The sequence below is a fragment of the Galleria mellonella genome, unplaced genomic scaffold (assembly GCF_026898425.1).
Source record: "Galleria mellonella isolate WM207_F2 unplaced genomic scaffold, CSIRO_AGI_GalMel_v1 utg352, whole genome shotgun sequence".
Taxonomy (NCBI): Eukaryota; Metazoa; Arthropoda; class Insecta; order Lepidoptera; family Pyralidae; genus Galleria; species Galleria mellonella.
The window spans coordinates 5,260,532-5,280,982 of NW_026442084.1; the positions used below are offsets into that span (position 1 = coordinate 5,260,532).

At 32.0% G+C, this 20,451-nt stretch overlaps 1 protein-coding gene across 1 annotated transcript in view; it reads right to left on the reverse strand.

The window, feature by feature from the left end:
• LOC113519451 (plasma membrane calcium-transporting ATPase 2) overlaps window positions 1–18,382 on the reverse strand; it is a 218,968-nt gene extending 200,586 nt beyond the window's left edge. The window contains exon 1 of the mRNA XM_052897055.1: window positions 18,222–18,382. The gene's annotated coding sequence lies outside the window, so the exon portion shown is untranslated. The remainder of the gene's footprint in view (window positions 1–18,221) is intronic.
• Window positions 18,383–20,451: the final 2,069 nt, after the last annotated feature.

Consider the following 20,451-nt stretch of genomic DNA (forward strand, 5'->3'; position numbering starts at 1 on the left):
TTTGTACAAAAGCCGTTTGCTTGGGTACCTCTGTCCCATTCGTGTTTCAACCATGAAGCAGTTGTGTTTGCATGGCTGTGTTTCGGTTTGAAAGGTGGGATATGGCGTGAATTTACAGGGTACAGAGGAATAACACCTGAGTCCTCAGGAATGGCAACGCATGGGGGGTATCATGGGCGAATTAGTATACTCTGTTATGTCCATGGTACTGCTCATGTCTATAGGCGACGGTTACCACTTTCCATCAAGTGGGCCGTCAGCTTCTTTGCCAGTCTAAGTCGTATAAAAAAAAAAACTCTTAGATAAAACTATACTAGTTACTAGTACTTACCTTAACTTTAATTAAAACAGTTAGTGATGTTTCGGTATACGATGCCTTTGAATAAATCAACTTACCTGAAATAATAAGAATATAATTATAAAATATAGATATTATATAAAACGTTTGTTTACATACATTTTTGGCGCTCCTCTTTCAAATTTATGGAAAATGGAAAATGTAATGCTTCTTTCTCGCTGCATGTACGAGATATACATATATATACTTATACAATATACTCATAATACTTTCTCCTTTTGGATTCTCAAGATTGACTGGAAGAAATCCCTTTAAGAGATAAGTCCGCCTGTATATATTTTGGTATAACCTAATATCTATATTGCAGGTGAACGTACAAAAGCATATAAATAAATAAATTGTATATTTATGTTTTTACTAGTCTTTAACCGCGACTACATCCGCGTGAACAGAATATGTTTTCTGATCGGTTATAAATATTTTAATTTTATAATTTCGCGAAAATACTATTTCACAATATCCAGAGCAAACCGATATATAGATATCAGATCGGTATCCACATTATCCATGTTTATTGTCTTTAAAAGTTATTCTTATTTTGTATTAAAATAAAAAAAAATATATAAACAAAAACCAATCACTCTTTACTCTTTTGCTAGTGTATTAAACTTTATGTCTTTCATATAAAACCATTCTCGTTTCCTTGATTAGCGGTTTTTACAGTTTCTTATCTCACAACAATGTTGTTTTGCTGTCTGTCAACAATGTTGTCTGGTATTGCAGGCGTTTATAGGCTACGGTAACCGCTTACCATCAGGTGGGCCGTATGCTTGCTTGCCACCTCACTGGTATAAAAAAAAAATAGAATAAATAATAGTTTTATTGTATTAAAAGTAACGTAAGTACAGTCATGTAGATGCCCCCACTATTACTTACTAAATCGGTTTATAAGTGACAGAATTTAAAGGTACCGAACATAAAAAATACAAGGGGGAAAGGGATTGTTAGTAATGGAGACTGAGAATCCCATTGCTAGCAATATACCCAACCAGGTCGACCTCCTCGCGGTTCTCCCTGGAAACTATCGTGGTTAATTCCTGATGAATTCATCATGATGGGCTAGCGGGCCTGTTTTCATTCTCATCTATCACTCTTCATTGGTGCTCCGCCAGCGTATCCAGTTAGCGCAGGCGGGGTTACCATACCATTTTGACCCATCAAAAAAAAAACATAAAAAATACAACCGAATTGGAGGAACTCCTCCTTTGTAACCGACTTCAAAAAGAAGAAGCTTTGTATGTATTTTTTTATGTTTGTCATTCTTCTTTTCATCTGAATGTGTATATTTATAGATTAGTCTAGTAGCAATTTAATTCACACATTGTTTTTGTATTTCTTTGTGGAACACAATCCTATTTGAAGTTTGTCGAAAAATATAGACTAAGCATAATACCTATCCGACGGTATAAAATTCGATCACATTCCTTTATATCGGTCTCAGCTCAAGTGACTTTCCATTCGTCAACGCAGAAACGTTAGAACTCTTTGTACCCTCTACACTCTTCTTCGAAACCAGTCTCCTAACTACTTAAGCAGTAAATTCCAGTATCTTTTTGAAACTCACGATCGTAACCTTCGTTCCAATAATACTCTCCAACTATCTTTCCCCTCTCACCGTATTGGTTACGCTTCAAACTTTTTTCTCCTACATTCTTCACGACTCTGGAACGTGCTTCCTGATGCCATTAAGAGATTACCGACTAAATCGTCTTTCAAAAAAAACGTTCACGCTCACTTTTGTACTTTATCCGAGCAGTAAGTGCTTTATATTATTCTCAATTTCGTGTATAATATAGTATATGTCATATATATGTAAGTGTATTTGTTATTCATATATATGTATTCGTTTATATATTTAATTTTAGTATGTATGTATATCAATAATTAGTAGTACCGCATTCGAGTATTCTGACACTTCCCTATGGTTGACTGGGAGAGAATGCTTTTAGCATTAAGTCCGCCATGTACAAATATTTGTACTAATGAATAAATAAATAAATAAAAATTGTTCAGCACAACGACTGCATAAAATATATATTATGGCTGCTATAAATTATGAAAAACACAATTTAACAGTCAGTTAATTGTGACTTTGCCACGTGAACTTGTTGTGTTTGTGTTTCGGTAATGTATGCACGTACAAAGTTTTGTAATCAAGATATCAGAGGCCGTTTCTGGTGGGGTGCGGCGGAACTGGGCGCCGCGCATGCGCATACCCAATACTAAAGGTGTCTAAATATTTCCCCATTTAAATCCAATTGCAGGTAATATTTTTAATTGTGGTAATTTTATTAGAGAGAGACTTTGTACAAAAGTCGATTGCTTGGGTACCTCTGTCCCATTTGTGTTTCTACTGTGAAGAGAGGGATATGACGTGAATTTACAGGGTACAGGCCATTCCTGAGGAACACCTGAGTCCTCAGGAATGGCAACGCATGGGGGGTATCATGGGCGAAACAGTATATATATAACATGAAATATATATATTATATTTCCAAAATAACTATCAGGGGGTGATTAGTGATATAGAAACAAAAACTACTTGACGGATTTTAATGAAATTTGGTATAATTATTCTCCATACTCCTGGGCAGGTTATAGTATACTTTTCATCATTCTACAATCAATAGGAGCAGAGCAGTGAAAGGAAATGTTAGGAAAACGGGAGAAGTTAATGGCCACTTTTTAAAATGTAAAAATGTCCAGCCGTGCGAAGCCGGGACGGGCCGCTAGTCTCTAATAAAAGATTTCTTCCAGCAAACCTTTTCAAATATATACTAATGTCTTCATTTGGTAAAGTTCATTTAGAAATATCAACAATTTTATATCGGTGTACCCGTATTAAGTGAACCAAATAAGCTTACAATTGGGGTCGCAAGCAAGCGAACAATTCCACAATAAGTAACCTAGATGGCGCTAGTGTGCGATAGAGTCATTCTATCATGTATTGTTCCACCACCAGCATAACGTGATCTCCCCGTGCCACACCGTCAAAACGTAACTCCATTTCTAGGCAGGAATAGTAAACATTGCCGGGGATCTCTGTTGAATGGCCAGATTGTTTCAGCAGACAATGCGATAGACACGTCACTACAACCGATTGATACCTTAGCTGTTGTTTAAAATTTTTTTTTTTTATTTTCTCGTTTTTATTATGATACTAGCTGACCCCGTAAACGTTGTTTTACCACTTATTGCGAAATATAAAAATCGCGATTAAAAGACAGGAGTTGATCGTAAAACGATGAAAATTTAAAGTTGTGTGTATTTTTCAATGCTAAATCATAATAAAATAAAAATGGAAAAATTTGTTAAAAAATAAAAAAAAAATTTGGGGAGGGTCACCCTTATCATTGAGGGGTATGAAAAATAGATGTTGGCCGATTCTCAGACCTACCCAATATGCATACAAAATTTCATAAAAATCGGTAAAGCCGTTTCGGAGGAGTTTGGTAACAAACACCATGACACGAGAATTTTATATATAAGATAGGTAATCCATATATAGCCCATATGCCATTCATTCCTTTCCCGTGGTTGTCTTAAGTGGTGACTAAGGGAATTTGATGGTTGGAGGACGAGCAGCAGACTCCCTGACTTAAAACATCACCAACATCCTAACTGCGGTTGTCAACCCGCATGCTAAGCGTGGCAACATTTATTCACCGATTTTTGTTGCTACATCGTCTTTCAGTCTACACTTCTATCTAATGACGCTTTTAATCCTAATATATAAAAATTCCGTGTCACGATTTTTGTCTCCGTTTGCTCAATCGATTTAAAAATCTAAAAAAGCGTTAATATCGTATGTATGATATAATAATAACGATAATAAAGTTTATTCTCTTCACAATACCAGTTGTACATCTATTATATTCTAATATATTTATTTTTGGAGGTTACATAAGTTAATGTATTGTGAAGAACTGGTGTCTGAAGTAGGATAAACCTGTGTTACAGATCACCAGGTCCTCACCCCACATAGATATGCCGATTCTGAGATGCTATTTCTCGAAATCTTTATTAGAAGGACAAATATGAACTAATTTTCTAATAGATTTAAGTCAAAATTATTATATTTTTAGAGGATTTTTAAAAGATAAAAAGTTTAGAGAAATTAGAATAATATCTTTAGAGTTTGCCTCAACTTTAGAGATAGAATAGTTTCATCATCATTACAGGTCTTCTAAACCCTCCTAGGAGAGTTAGTTGGCCTCGGGGCGGATCCCTTTATCCCGGCATCAACTATGGGGACAACTACCTATGGGTCACTGGACCTACGCTCTTCCCTTATTTGGGTGAGGCATGGTTTTATTAGGATAATTTCATCATCATCTTAGTTTTCTCAATAACCCGCGCCATAATGGTAAGGGCGGGCGAGGTAGGTCCATCGGGGCGAACACCATTTAAGAACAACAACAACAACATGGGCATCTCTTGCCCGCCAGATGATGTGTGGGCGGGCGAGGTAGGGGCCTCGGGGTATACCCCACTACCCCGGCTTCAACTCCGGAGGCGACGACCGGGTCGCTGGGTTCTTCAGCTGGCATACACTGATAGACCATCGTGGCCGGCGTGCCGTCTACCATTTAGGATAGTTTTTATCCCGACACGAAAAACGGAAGCGGTAGAGGGCGGTAGGGGGCAAAACGTTCGCCGGGTCAGCTAATTTTGTACTATGCAGGTGTGTATGAGAAACGAGTGTATTCCACGAAAAAACTGTCATTTCTATTAATATTACGTCAGTACATGCGATTTTTTAATTACACTCTAGAATGAAACAATTATGTATATATGTAATTTCCCTACTACATACCTGACACAACTTAAAAAGGCTTTATAATGGTATACAGAAATAATAGTCCGAACACGCGATGTTTTATTTAGATGGTTTTTGCCTATGAAATTCCCTGAAAATACGTGCGATGACGTCACAACTTTGTAATTGTGGTCAGTCACGATAATAATCTAAAAATAATGTCAAGATCTTTATACAGTACTAGTGTTCCGGCCCGGTTTTACACGGGTAGATAGAATTTCCGAGAATAGTATATAGTGTATGTTCTACCATTCGTACTACAGACTGTTTACAGAGGAATTATTCAATATGATGGCCACGGCCACTTTCTACCATCGTACAGCTGCGGTAACCGTTTACCATTAGATGGGCTGATTACTTATTTGCCACCTCAGTGGTATAAAAAAAATAGTCTATGTTACTAATTGATAATGTTCATACATTATATAGCTTTCTATAGGTGAAACAATTTTTAAAATTGCTTGTGTAGTTTTGAGTTTTTACATTACAAACAAATAAATTAATAAATTGTTCTTTTTTTTAATATTAGTATAGACTAACTGCAATCTGCAGCTTTGTATCGGTATACGCGATCCACTTAACACATAGGATGTGAATGTGAATGTGAATGTGAAAAGGACTCCATTTTCCGCGCTTAGCCTCTCACTTGGGCCATTGTGCGTATGACATAGGATATAAAATATTGCCATTTGATCCCGACATACATAGAATAGTCCCTTTCCTGTGGGTGTCGTAAGAGGCGACTAAAGGAGGGCAAGGGATGGGCAACAGTGTCTCTCTTAAAACATCTTCGAAGCCTAACTGCAATTGCCAATCCGCCTGTCAAGCGTGGCAACTACTGACAAAACCACCTGTTCAAAATTAACCTTTTTATATATTGACAATTGTAGTTTTTTACAAAAAAAAGAATATTTATAAACAATTGAAAAAACAAAAAATAGAACAAACAAAATGTATAATACTTCAAGTCAACAGACGGCATTTTTACTTACAAATAATATAATTTAATAATAATACATAATAATAAGAACCAGCATATTTTACAAACACCCCCCAAGGGGAGGCTTATTTTCAGCAGTGGACAATGAAAGACTGATATAATATGATGACAATGATAATATAAAATATCCAATGTGCTAAGTGTTGCTGTTATTTGTTACATTCTATGTGCTAAGTTGTAAATAACCTATATATGTAGCAAATTTCATTCATCTCCGACCAGTTCTTTAAATAGTTTTTGAGTGAATGAAAACAGAAACATGATATAAATATCCATACATAGTTACAAACTTTCGCGTTTAGAAAAGCAGTAGGATTTATTTATTTATTTTTAAACGTTATCAAAAAAGGCATAGGCATATGAACGAACATTTATTTACAAGAAACATGATAAGTACATAAACGTTAACTACGTAAGTCCTAATATTTTGTCATAATTAGGTATGCAAAATTCAAAACTTAAAAGTATAAATGTTGATTAAATGTGTCTTTGGAACAAATAGTAATGTTTGGGCTTATTATTGGAACGAAGAGACTGATTTCTTATTATTCATGAAATTCAACAATCCCCAAGGAATATGAACAAAATACGAAAAATAAATTTCGAATATTTCATAAATCGATTAGGCAACTACGTGACTTCGTGGTTTGTATAAATAAGTTGTACGTATAAAAAGCAGCTAATATTAATTTTCAAACGCTATTTTCTTATTTGGTCATAATTCATTCAATTCAGCTTTATTTTGTAGATTTATTTTTCTTATTTATTAAATCATACTTATATACCCCTTATTTTCCTGTGAGTGTCGTAAGAGATGACTAAGGGAATTTAATGGTCGCGGGATATAATAATAACCACCAGTGTAACTGTGGTTGATAACCCGCCTGCCAAGTATGACATTTAATAGCAAAATTCCCCTTCTGGGGAAGGCTTACGTTCAGCAATGGATAGTTAATGGCTGATATGATGATATTATATTATAAATTTAGATGTAGTATTAGTACATTACTGCAGCGGCCAGCAATTGAGGCATTGATGGACGAACGTGCAAATGTGGGCCGAAGCGTAGCCGAGGCACACATACGTGAGTCCATCAATGCCTAGTGGTGGCCAAGGCTTCTATAGTACTTTTCTCAAACAATGCGCGGAAATCAAAAACACAATTTTACTTTTTAAGTTCAATGACGAATAATGAACAATAATAATTTTTCACGCGCCATAATGTTCTTTTGTTTTTTTTTTCAATAAACAGCTTTCTATTTGCAAGCCAGTTCGAAATTTAAATAAAACCTTTTATTAGTTACCTTTTATTAGGTAGCCATATTTTGAAGTAAAAGGTCATTCCATTTTTAAATTACAGGACAGATATGAGTTTACATAGTAATTTATCTGGTCACAAAACGCGACAGATATGGATTTTCGTACAACTTTTGCCGGCCTCTGCCTGCATGTATCTGGCCAGTACGGCAATTTTGATTTATCTCGAAGAAGATTGTCAAAATAATGTTCACATTACCAAGCATGTTTGCGAAATAGTATATTATATTACATATAATAAAACTACTTAGTTTCATACATAGCAATTTAAAAGTAGTTGTTGCTATATTTAAAAGATTTGAGTCGGCACTCTATACTTAGTTGTGAAATGTATTGGCTGTTATGTAAAAAATTTTTAACTAATAATGAATATTTCACTAAGAAAACAAATTTACTTGACAACCTACACTAAAGATACAATTGGCGCTTTTACTCTTAAGCATTAATGAACTTAAACATTCACAACTCTTAAACATTCTTATAATTTGTTAACATAATTTATTAATTTGGACAACTGGTGTACTAACATTTAATTTCTGTTCACTGTAATAAATTAAGATAAGGTTATATAACTAATAGAAGAAAATATAATGTAGAATACATATGTACATTTGTCATATTGTTAAACATTTGCACGCCCACGTAGAGGCAGAATGTATATAGAACATGTAAATCTTTCATCTGAAATTACCTATTTTCTAGCAGAGTAAATGTTAAGTAGCTGGAATAAATAGAATAATTTATATTAAGATTTCTTATTTCATAATATTTTTCGTCCTATCAGACTTAATAGTCGTAGCTGCCTTTGTTCTAGGCAACATTTTCGGTGCTCGGCGTGATTCAGAGCCATTGAGAGGCAACGAACTGCTCGTATAGTTTAGAGAATATTGCCCCTAGTGAGTTGAGATGTAACTTGTGGGATTGACTCCTTACAACACTAGATGTACAACACTATTTCGGTATATTGCAAAATAAATTTGAACGAAATTATTATGAACATAATATTATCGAGGTCGATATTTGGTTACATAGATTGAAATCGAAATCAAAATCAAAGTTATATTCCGACTTCAGAAATAAGTTTCTCATTTCGCTTGTATATATTTTTTTATATTATCTCATAATTTCGTCAGTTATAAATTGATGTAGGAAATTCTTTTTTGTCCGAAAGGATATATTTACAGATTAGTCCTACAGAAATTTTATCGAAATCGGTTCATTAGTTTCATTTATAAACAAAAATAACTGGTTTTGTCACAATAGATTTTTTTGGTGGAATACAATTTACTTATTTATATATTAAGGATGGTATAATCTAGAAGAATGGAGAAACAAATAATATATTTACGACTATAATTTCACGTCACTTAATGTCTAATTATTCACAGGAATATTGTTTATTTGAAAATGACTACTTCTCGGTAAGTACCTTACAACATTCCAAGTCGGTATAGTTATAGAAAAGTGACGTTTTAAAAGATATTGCACACAAATTTATTTTAATAAAGATTGTTTTAAATCTATTTGTTAACATTTTAGATATATAGATAGATATATCGTTTATATGTTAGTTACTAATCACACACAACATGTTCATTAGAATAGACAATACATAAAACAACATAAGATTTATAAAATTGTGTTATTATGTGTGATCTGCAGCAATACAAAAAGGTCGAAGCTCAGCGTGTAACATTGTTCAAGAAACAAAACACTGATTGTCAGCTTTAACCCATTTGAGGGTTTTACATTAAAAATTAGGTCCCTATTAAACATAGAGGAACGATAAGAAAATCACACTAAAGAAGTACAAATGATTTTACGAATTTACTGGAGCCGGATCATAAGATTGTGAAACGGCCTTTCCCGGGATGTGTTCCTTTCATCCTATGACCTCGAATCCTATAAGTGTAGCGTGAAAAACACTTAGTGAGCCGGCATAGTGCGACCAACCGTTGAGGGCAGAGTTTCCTCCTTCCGTTCGATCGCATTCATGGACCATACTGTCCTCGTGTTCGCTCTGAAACGTGTGGTCACATATGGAGCTGTTATAATATACATATATATTAAGATGGTTTCATATCTCATCTATTAAACCCTTAAAAGCCTGGTTTTTAAATCAAATTAAAAATATATAAGTGTATCCTTTACTGTGCTTACTAATGGGGAAAAATAATAAAAAAAATAAAAACGATATTTTTATATATTTATTTTGAAAAAAAAAACACTTGATAACATGTAAACAGTCAAATATTAAAATAAAATCGATTGTAGGCGCCCAATGCGATTTATAACCCCGGTATCAAATTTGAAACTTCAGGTATTTAAGGGTTAAATTGTCTTTTATCGGCTATTTCTAAGAGACTTATTTAGGATGTATACGCTTATTATTCATAGTAATTAACTTACATGTATAACTTATTTCTATTAGAATTATGAATTATAACTTAAGCAACTCTATACATACGCTGTATTTGTTATTTATATATATTTATTCGTTTATATATGTAATTTTAGTATGTATGTATATCAATAATTACTAGTACCGCATTCGAGTACTCTGACACTTCCCTATGGTTGACTGGGAGAGAATGCTTTTAGCATTAAGTCCGCCATGTACACATATTTGTACTAATGAATAAATAAATAAATACGCTTTGTTAAAATAGGGCAACTTTTTTATGTGTGCATTCTTATGTATGTGTGCGTAAATCGGATTACCATTACATACAGCTAATACTCAGTATGCGAGTGAAATCTATGTTTTAAAGATAAATTGAACGCAACAAAATTGAAACAATACATTTGAAGAGAACAAAATAAACAGTGCATAATGATTCGTAATGATTTTTTCTTAATAAATCATGAAGGTGGCATACAAGTATACAGCCCGTCTGATTGTAAAGGTCATTGTAGCCTATGGACGCCTACGCCTGCCTGTCTGTAATGATGCTTATTTTTATTAAATATTTTGATTCGTAGATATAAATCAACTCATTTAAATTCACCTCATCATTCAAATTGTATGTAAAAAATATTTCATATTTAAATAATTGGAAATGACCACCATTTTAATCAATACAAGTTTATTCATTTAGAAGCGACATGTACATATGTGTGGCGTATTACTGGCCATCACAATACGCCTTTTTTATAACTGGCCATCATATTCCGTCTTTCATATTTTTATATTTCTATTGTTCTTATGTTTTTAGAATTCTGTCTTTATTAATGTATGTTTTCCTACTGATGAAGACGTGATAAAAGGGAACTACAATATTAAGCATTTTAATTTATCAACCCGTTTCTCTTAATATGTATATTTATATTATATCAGAAAATATAATAATAGTTTAAAATTCAAATTTAAAAAATCTATTTAATCTGGGAAATTTTTAATACTTGTAACACTGGAAAAAGGTCGATTTCTTTTGATTAAAAAAAAATTGAGAGCTAACCGTCAAAATAGCTGATTAAATTTTGACACGTTATATAATCAAAGTTTAAAAAAAAACCCCCACTGTCAGTAATTGTGCTTAAGTAGGTATTTATTTGTTAAAATAAAAAGATGTACTTAATATAAAAGGAGAGCTATGGTTGCATATTCTTTGCTAGCGTATTATTATTATGTATTAGTATTAGTATTATTATGGTATTATTTTTTTTCATAAAATAAAGAAAAATTGTTTGTCCACCTAATGTGAAAGTAAAATTTGACTGCCCACTTACGTAAGTAGGTAGGTATAGACTGTAATATAAGAATCCATAAAACAGAAATTCCATGCATTCCCCTATCAATGACTCATATCAAAATTAAATGTATACCCTTGAGCGACTTCCAAGAAAAAAATACAATTTAAATTAGCATCACACAATGTGTGTAAAAGATATAAAATCGTTAATTTCCACTAAACAAATAAATAATCCGCCATGATGGTACAAGTAACGCCATCTGTCGGCGAGCGGAGCATTTATTCAAAACTTTATTTTTACTTCGATTGATTGATTGCTTGTTTGTCTTTGTAATGCCGCCTTGTAATGGTTTCGTTTTATATTATCTTTGTGTATGTGTGTGTTTTTTTTTATTTTAAAGGTATTTTAGGGACTGATGTTTACTCAAATATGTATGCCAAATTATTGAATTGGTTGAAGATGTTCGTGCTAAATTAATTTTGGTAAAATTCTTTAAATCGCTTATACCTATCAATAATCTTTATTTTCTCACGAGAGGCGTTAGAAAGAGTTCTTCATAGTAATTAAATAAATAATATTACGAATAAATACCATTGGAGAAAATTACAGCGCCATCTAATCCTAATCTAAGCAGACTTTTTGCTGTGGGAATTAGACATCTCATAGAAATAGTTAAGTACAATTTTTCATATTATATATACATATTTTATTATATACAGAAAACACCTAGCTCAACACAAGCGGACATACGAGTGTATTCATGAGCATTGACGATTGTATTGTTCGGGTCTCGAACCGGTTACCATTGTAAAAGTAATACGGTATGTTATACCGCTAACCAATTTTGATCGACGAGATCAAATTCACGCGGGCAAAGCCGCGGTATAGATATAGCTATTAATTATTAAAATGTAAACTATTAATAGAGTTGAAACACGCCGAGTGGCGGCCATTTCGGCTATATGTCATAAGATTTTATTTTCTTTTAAAGTTTCTAATCCTTACTCATATTATAAATGTTAACGTGAGTTTATTTGTTATATTCCGGGCCTTAACGGATTAGCAGCAACGGTGGGGAAGGACATGAGCTACTTTTATCCCGGTCAATTAATGCATCTCGGCCACATGGACGAAGTCACAAGTAAATACTAGTTTTTAGTTGTAGTTTTTCTGTATGTCTGTTCAGTAATTTCGTAAAATCTTCTATTGAATTAAATGCGATTTTTTCAGTGTCCTTGAAGGTACAGAAGGTAGTTAAAAATTTAGTATATATTAAATGGGTCATTGATTTTTCTATTTCCGAAATCGACGCAAACAAAGTAGCGGGCAAAAAGCTAGATTTCAATATCCGTTTGTATGTTCATTAATTGAAGTCGCTCTTTGTTTTATGAAGCAAAATATCATTTTCATACTGTCCTTACTAGAGACTAATTATATTTTATTTACAATAGTAAATGGTTTGTCTCTGTCCAAATTAAATGTACCTCGTATATGTAAATAAACCGTAATAATGTTGCCAATAAACGCCATCTGTCTTTCTTAACAGTAATATTATATTTAATGTTGTAAAACATTTAATTAGAGCGCACAAAAGTAGGTACATAAACTACACAATTTCCAATACTTAAATTCCAACTGAGTCCTGTTACCCTACTTAAGGATCGAGGCGGCGCGCGCCCCGCCTCTTTAAATGTCAGAGGTCGTCATCTCCCGTATTCGTTGCTATTGCAGATCACTAGTACTCGAATGAATAAATATATATATATATATATATATATATATATATATATATATATATATATATATATATATATATATATATATATATATATATATATATATTAAATATTCACAATAAATAACGTTATTGATATTATAAACGTAAAAGTGAGTTTGTTTGAGAAAATTTTTTTTTATTCGATTAAACATAATTGTACGTATTTTTGAATAGTTCATTTTTATGATTCTATCGCTCATTCGGAACGCAATTTTAGCTTAAAAGAACTGGCAGGAAATTAAACTGTTGTTTTTTTTTCAACAAAAGTTGATTTTAAAATTAGTAATGTATTTGTATCAATAAAGATTACTGAACAGTAGAAGAGTATTTAAATTATTAGACAAATAAAGGCTATTTCTGAATTATATGTCAGACTTAATTCGTAATATGGATAACATATTACGAATACTTCTCGGAGCCTTAACCACTCAAACATGAAATTTGGTATATTACGTATAGCTAGAGGTTTTCCCTAAAGAGTAAAATATGGGATTCTTCAAAAACGGTGTATTAAAGTTATTTGCTGCGCTGGCATTGTTGTTGATGCGTTAAATTTTTTTATTTTTCCACGAGAATAAATAAATATACTACGGCCGTAAAATGTATCATACCTACATGATGATACAAAAAAAAAATTATCGAAATCCGTCCAGCAGTTTTTGCGGAATTTATACACAGATAATGATCAAGTTACAATTCATTAATCAAAATTTTTGTGTTCGCGAAATTTTGAAAAAAAAAAAATAAATCCATGGAAATATTTGGAAACAAATAAACTGGGCTTGGAGAAATTTGAGTAATTTCTTTTGACAGTTTTGGTAGTTGTAAACCGTCGCTGTACGGTTTACAACTTTAAATACAAAAAAAATATACCAAAGAAGGTAGTAAAACAGAAGAAGAAAGTAAAAGAAACTACGTGAGGGAGTGGCCTTTATTTTCGTTGCTCAATTTGTAATTAACATGGCAATTGTGAATATCGACACATGTTTTTGAATAGGTCAAAATGAATGTAATGTTAACGATTTGAGGGAAAAATATTTCTCAATTGGGTAAAAATAAAAAAATAGTAACTGGCAATCCTGTATGTACACTAGATGTAGCTTCTGGTATACTTAAGTATTTTGTGAACTTACAAGAAATAACTTTCTTTGGCCCTGAAGTGTGTTTAGAAAAGTTTATTTGAGAGTAATGTTGATCTGGTGTTCCTATATGAAATTTAAGTCAAAAAGTTTAGATAAATTGTAGTTTTATATTTACACTACGCTGTAGTTTTTATCTTAATTTTATAGGTTAACAGTGTTATAATACTACTGCATACTTAGATGGACATTTCAAATAATGTACCATAATGTGAATGTGTCAAATGTGGACCAAAATCAGATCTAATTACAGACAGTAAAATGACTGTTAACAGATAGACATATTCAAGACAAAAAAAAAAAGAATGAATTTAAATCGAATGTAGGTCCCTTTAAGGTCTACAAGTCGAGGTAACTTGTAAATTACTTACATTCGTATTATACAGGGTTAAATTATTAGAGTTTTTTTGAAAGAGAAACAACTGAGTAATTTTCCTATAAAAAGTAGGAAAAAGTCGAAAAATGGCAAATAATTATGAGCATCTTCATACTAATTTGACGTATGAACGTATCAGTATATATAATGAAATGGTAATGTCTGATGTTATCCCTTTCCTTGGTCATAGATATCGTAAGAAGCAACTAAGGGAACTTATTAGTCGAGAGGTGGACAGTAATGTTCCTCTTGAAACATCATCATCGCCTAACTGCGTTTGCTAACCCGTTTGTCAAGTGTGTAGAATAGAATAGAAACATTTATTGCCAGTAAACATACAATTACAATATAAAATATATATAACATATACAAAAAGTGTCCAATACTAGGCAAAAAGAACCGACTCAGCTGATGCTGTGAGTGTCCCAGCGCAATGTGAACTGCACAGCGCTGGTTTTCAGCCAGTCCCTCTCTTAACTAAATATAACCAAAGTGCAGAGTACCACTGTAAATTGCTTTTTACAAGAATTATTTCTCAAATATACTAATTAAAAAAAAAGCAACTAGCAAAATCCTCCAATGACAAAGGCAATCTATGGAGGAAATCTATAGCTTTTGTTCTCAGTAGTGGACAGATAATGGCTGATATGTGATTTGTAGCTGTTATCCTTATAAATCTTCAATATTTACTTAATTTAAGTACTTTTAAAAAGGTAATTTCTAAAAGATTCACATAATTTTTAACTGTTCTTCTTTGCTTAAGCTATTTGTATTATATTTGAATCGAAACTGTGGTAAACGGTGTTGGTGGCATATTTACTCAATGTTTTCTTTGATTAATATTATGTGTATTATTCTTTATTTTGTCACTGTTAGTTTTCCCAAATAAATGAAAAAAAAATTACTGAAACATAGTAATGTAACCTTTGAAAATCTATGAGTAAGACCTAATATAGGAAATTGGTTGTAGCACTCACCAGTATTAAGCAACGCCGGGATTACTAAGGAGGTTCTTAACAAGACCAATTGAGTTAATCTTCATTCCTTCTATTCATGTTTATTTAGTGTAAATACGTGTACGAGCATACTTATTTAAATATACCTATATTTATCAGTATTCTAGTATCCATAATACAAACTCTACTTTGTTTGAAACTAGATGGCGTTATGTAACATGTTACAGTACTATTTATTATTTACTATGTAAATACTGATTCAGATAAAATATAACCCACTTTCGAACAAAGTTTGACTCAAATCCTATTTTACTAAACAAAAACTACTGTTTTTGCGCAAAAGAGTGACAAACATTCATTCGTCCATGGTTACAAACTTGAGTTCTTCTATTTATAACTTAATTAATTATATTACTAAGATCATTTCTTGTACTTTATATTATTTTTAAGTTATTACATATTACCTTTAAATTATATAAATCGAGACTCATTGAGTATCAAAAAGTGTGAAAATTTAGACATCTAATTTGACGTTTGGTTGATAATTTTTTTTTAAATCGAAACAGAACACGCCTTTTTTTAAAATTCCAATTGGTGAAAAATTGTCCATATTACATAAATTTTTTTAATTTGTATTTTGCAACTATTTCCTGATATGATATAAAAATACGTATGTACGTGTTTCTTGTAAATTAGTACACACATACCAATTAAAATGGCTCCTATTTTCAATAATTTAAAGACGAAGACACATTGTCTGTACTTGAATATAAATCAAAGTCATCAGTAAAAATAAATATCAGTGAGAATTATTATACTCTGTTTATTTTGTTCTTTCAAATGTATTTATAAGAAATTAGTGTCGTTTTTATTTTTCAAACTTAAAATATAATTTCTCCCATATATTGAGTAGTAAATGTACATTCTGGTAACCCTATTCAAGTACATATGGATAAAAAAAGTTGACCTGCTTTTAGTGAAGCACTTGTAAGGGGCACTCTATCCATATAAAGTTATAGCCAAATTTCTCCTTTTATGAGAGACCAGAAAATATGGGTTTTGTCCAAATTAGAAACGAAATGGTCATTTTTGACGAAATTGAATGCAATACCTAATCTTTGTAATGTAACGGGATAACACTACTCCACGTACGTCTTTGTATAAATAATTAATTACTTTATATATATAATTAATATTAATACTACTGATATTTTAATGCGAATACAAATAACAAATAGAAGTATACACATATTCCAATTAACAGTGGAATAGATTTTGGTAATAATTTAATATTGAGTTAAGTATTGATTGAATTTACAATTGAGAGAGTGAGTGAGTATTGAACATACGTAATAAACAAGCAACTGGGCTCGTTCTATTCTATTCTATCATGGAAACTTATTCATTCTATCTATTTAAATTGGATTCTGTGTTACCTACACGCCTGTCTAGATCGATTTTTTAAATTTAAAATCGTTTTAATTAACAGTAGTGAACATTTAACGTCTGATATGATGACGATGACTTCTAATTGAAAATGTAATTCTAAATGTGTAAATACATTAATCAATATAATACAATAACGATATTAAATTATTCAACTATTTTTTTCTTATGAAAAGAAAACGAGGAAAAGTCTTAGTAGGTGGACTGCTGTGAATAACGCCATCTATTTTCAGTGTGACCAAACTTTTAAATGGAATTTCTAGGTTATGAAAATCACTGGTGATACTAAAAATTTTAATATCCGGCCGTTACGAAAAGTTATATCTATATTGATTCTTATTATATAATGAACGATGAGATTTGTCAAATCTTTTAAAATAACACTTAATATCTAGTACTTTATTATTTTGGTGTTTCTAGGTAACTCTTTTTTCTTTCTCATTTCAAGATTATGACATTAGACAATGTAATGGTTATTTATAAGGCCATTGCATTAAATAGATTAGATTAGACATAAATATCGATTATAATTATTAATATATGTGTATATATATCTATAATATTTTATTTACTATTAAATATACATAAATAGAAAATATTTTTACTACAAAATACATAATAGATTTATGTTTTATTATCTACATACAAGTCTGTATATCTATCAATATATAATAACTATATTGAAATATATATATATATATATAAACCAATTTTTACTGAGACTATTGTGTGTAGAACAATTTGCTAATAAGCAATTTATTTAAAGAAGCTTGAAAAAGATTCAATACGAGTTCCGCGCTACATTTTCATTCAATAGGCAGGTCGGTAGTTTTCTATTATCTATATAGGTTATACGGGTTAGTTATTAGTTATAAAGCTTTTAGATATTAATATAACCTAGATTAGATTATGATATAGGATTATTTGAACCGAACACCGCAACATCGCCCTCAACATTCTACAGCGAATTCACGTTCAATATTTTCGTCGATGTTTTAGGTCGTGTAGCAAACAGCTAGCTCGGTTTATATATATCTTAGGATGGGAACGTCCATTCTTGCGTACTTACAGTACAGTGCGATACTCCCATATATCTGCCGTGACACGACACACGCGAAAATGTTAAATGTAACGGTGAACAATACCTAAACACATGAGGATACGTGAAACGGTAACAATGTTTCAGATTCTTACATAATTCGGGTCGGCCATTCGGGCGGCACGCAAGCGAATTTCGCTCTTACACACACTAGGGCTTAAGCTAACATTTTCCATTTTCCATGCACCATAGCTATTTCGGAGCTGCGCCGGCGACTTTTAACCTTGAATGGGAAACGCACCTTTAATTTTAGCCGGATAACCTAGATACGGAACCATTTCAAGAGAGGGTGGTCGATAGTCGCATGCGCGGTGTCTACGTGGTTCTTTTTTTTAACTGTTGGCGGTGGTTTGACGGGCTAGGTATGCCGGGGCCCGAAGCTCGCGACCGACTGAACTAAAGAAGTGCTGTACGCAAGCGCACTGGGCACTGTCACTAACGATCGCAGTATGTGAGAGGTTGGCACTGGCACTACGCTCGCATGTGAGAACAGGTGTTTCGGGATATTAATGGTTGATTCTTATGGCATTTACCTAGTTGTTAGTTTATAGAGCTATTGCTTTCATGAATTTTATAGCCACGGCAATCTCAAGTCTCCTTCAATATTTTTCTATTCAGATATAATTTAGACTTCTCATATGATAAATGTTTAAGTCTGATTTATACTTTTAATTGAATAAGGTATGAAAATAGAAATATAATAATCTAGTCTAACTTCCCATATCAGTGGCGCTTCAAGCGACGAAAATTTGAACTAATCGCTGAAAGCTCACGCAGCGCGGAATGTCTTTTTCAGCTGAGCAGCGGATTTGACAATAGGCGTACAAGTTTTTTCGTCCTGACCTACATATATTTACAGCAATTAATACTTTTTATTTCAAAGAAAGATACATTACATTCATTAATTTAATCTAACATAAGACTATTTTAAAAGTTAAAAATAGTCAATATAAACCTAAATGTGATTTATTTGCATATGGGTGGGTGTGTAAGATATTATGTAAACTACAATTATATTACGCCATCTACATTCAATTTTATGCACTATAAATGACGTCACATAGAAAATTACTCCGTATGCGACGTGTCACGACATCTATTGAGATTTTCTGGAGACTGTTGACGAAGACAATGAAGTTAGATGGTGTAAGTGTATAAAGACGTTTCCAACCTTAAACTTTATTATAACTTTTATAGGAAAAATTTATTTTACATAAAAATTTTCTACCGACCTCAAAATAAGGAAGTTCTCAATTCCGTTGTATTGTTTTTTTATGTTCGTTATTTCATAACTATGTTAATTGTAAATCGATTTGGAAAATTCTTTTTTTATCTAAAAGGTTATACATATTTACATATTGATCTCATACAAATTTAATCAAAATCGATTTAGTTATTTAGATTTTAAATCAAAATGGCAACGCATGGGGGTGTCATGGGCGAAACAGTATACTCTGTTATATCCATGGTACTGCTCATGTCTATAGGCGACGGTTACCACTTTCCATCAGGTGGGCCGTCAGCTTGTTTGCCATTCTACGTTGTACTTTATTATTAATACCCTATCAGGTCGACCTCCCTGCAGTTCTTCTTGGTAACTATCGTATTAAATTCTTAATGAAATCGTTCACTATGGGCTAACTGACCTGCCCTTCCATTGTCACCTATCGTCTCTCATTGGTACCCCGCCAGTGTATACCGATAGCGCAGGCGGTGTTACCATTCCATTATCACCCATTAAAAAAAATGGTGATGTAGAATCACTATGGTAGAAAAAAATATAACATACCATGATATGATTGAATTCATTATTGTAGATTGCATTAAAATGCATTAAAAAAACACCTCGAGTAAAAAAAGAAATAACAAAATAAAATTACATTTAATATATATATAATAATTTATTTAATATACCACAATTTAAATTGCGTTTAGTTTTATCTTATATTTTTAATGTAAACAAGTTCATAATATGGAAACTAAAAGGAGAGGCATACAATTTGATTACATACATTCCTACAGTCAACAAAAATAACGAGGTCTGTCCGACTATTATACATTGCCAATTACGTACGAATAATTATTTATTATAATGTTGAATGAATGAATGAATGAATGAATGAATGAATATTTATTTGCAAGAAATATGGTAAATATACAGATAGATAAAATAATATTAAGTCCACATATTTCGCCACAATTAGGCATGCAACATTTTAGATACTTAAATATTAAATTAACAATTCTTATAAAAAAAGCAATATGTCAATTACAATTTCATGTCGATTAATGTACTTCATCTCATTTGATATTAATACGTATTAGTTGTTGTTGCGTAAGAAACATAATTTTTCACTACGAAATATTGCTAAAATGCCTCTTCCTGTCCTACAATCACACTACTTGAGTGATATGACAGCATTGTAAAGATAGATTTTAAAAATTCAATTCAAAATTCAAAAATCATTTAT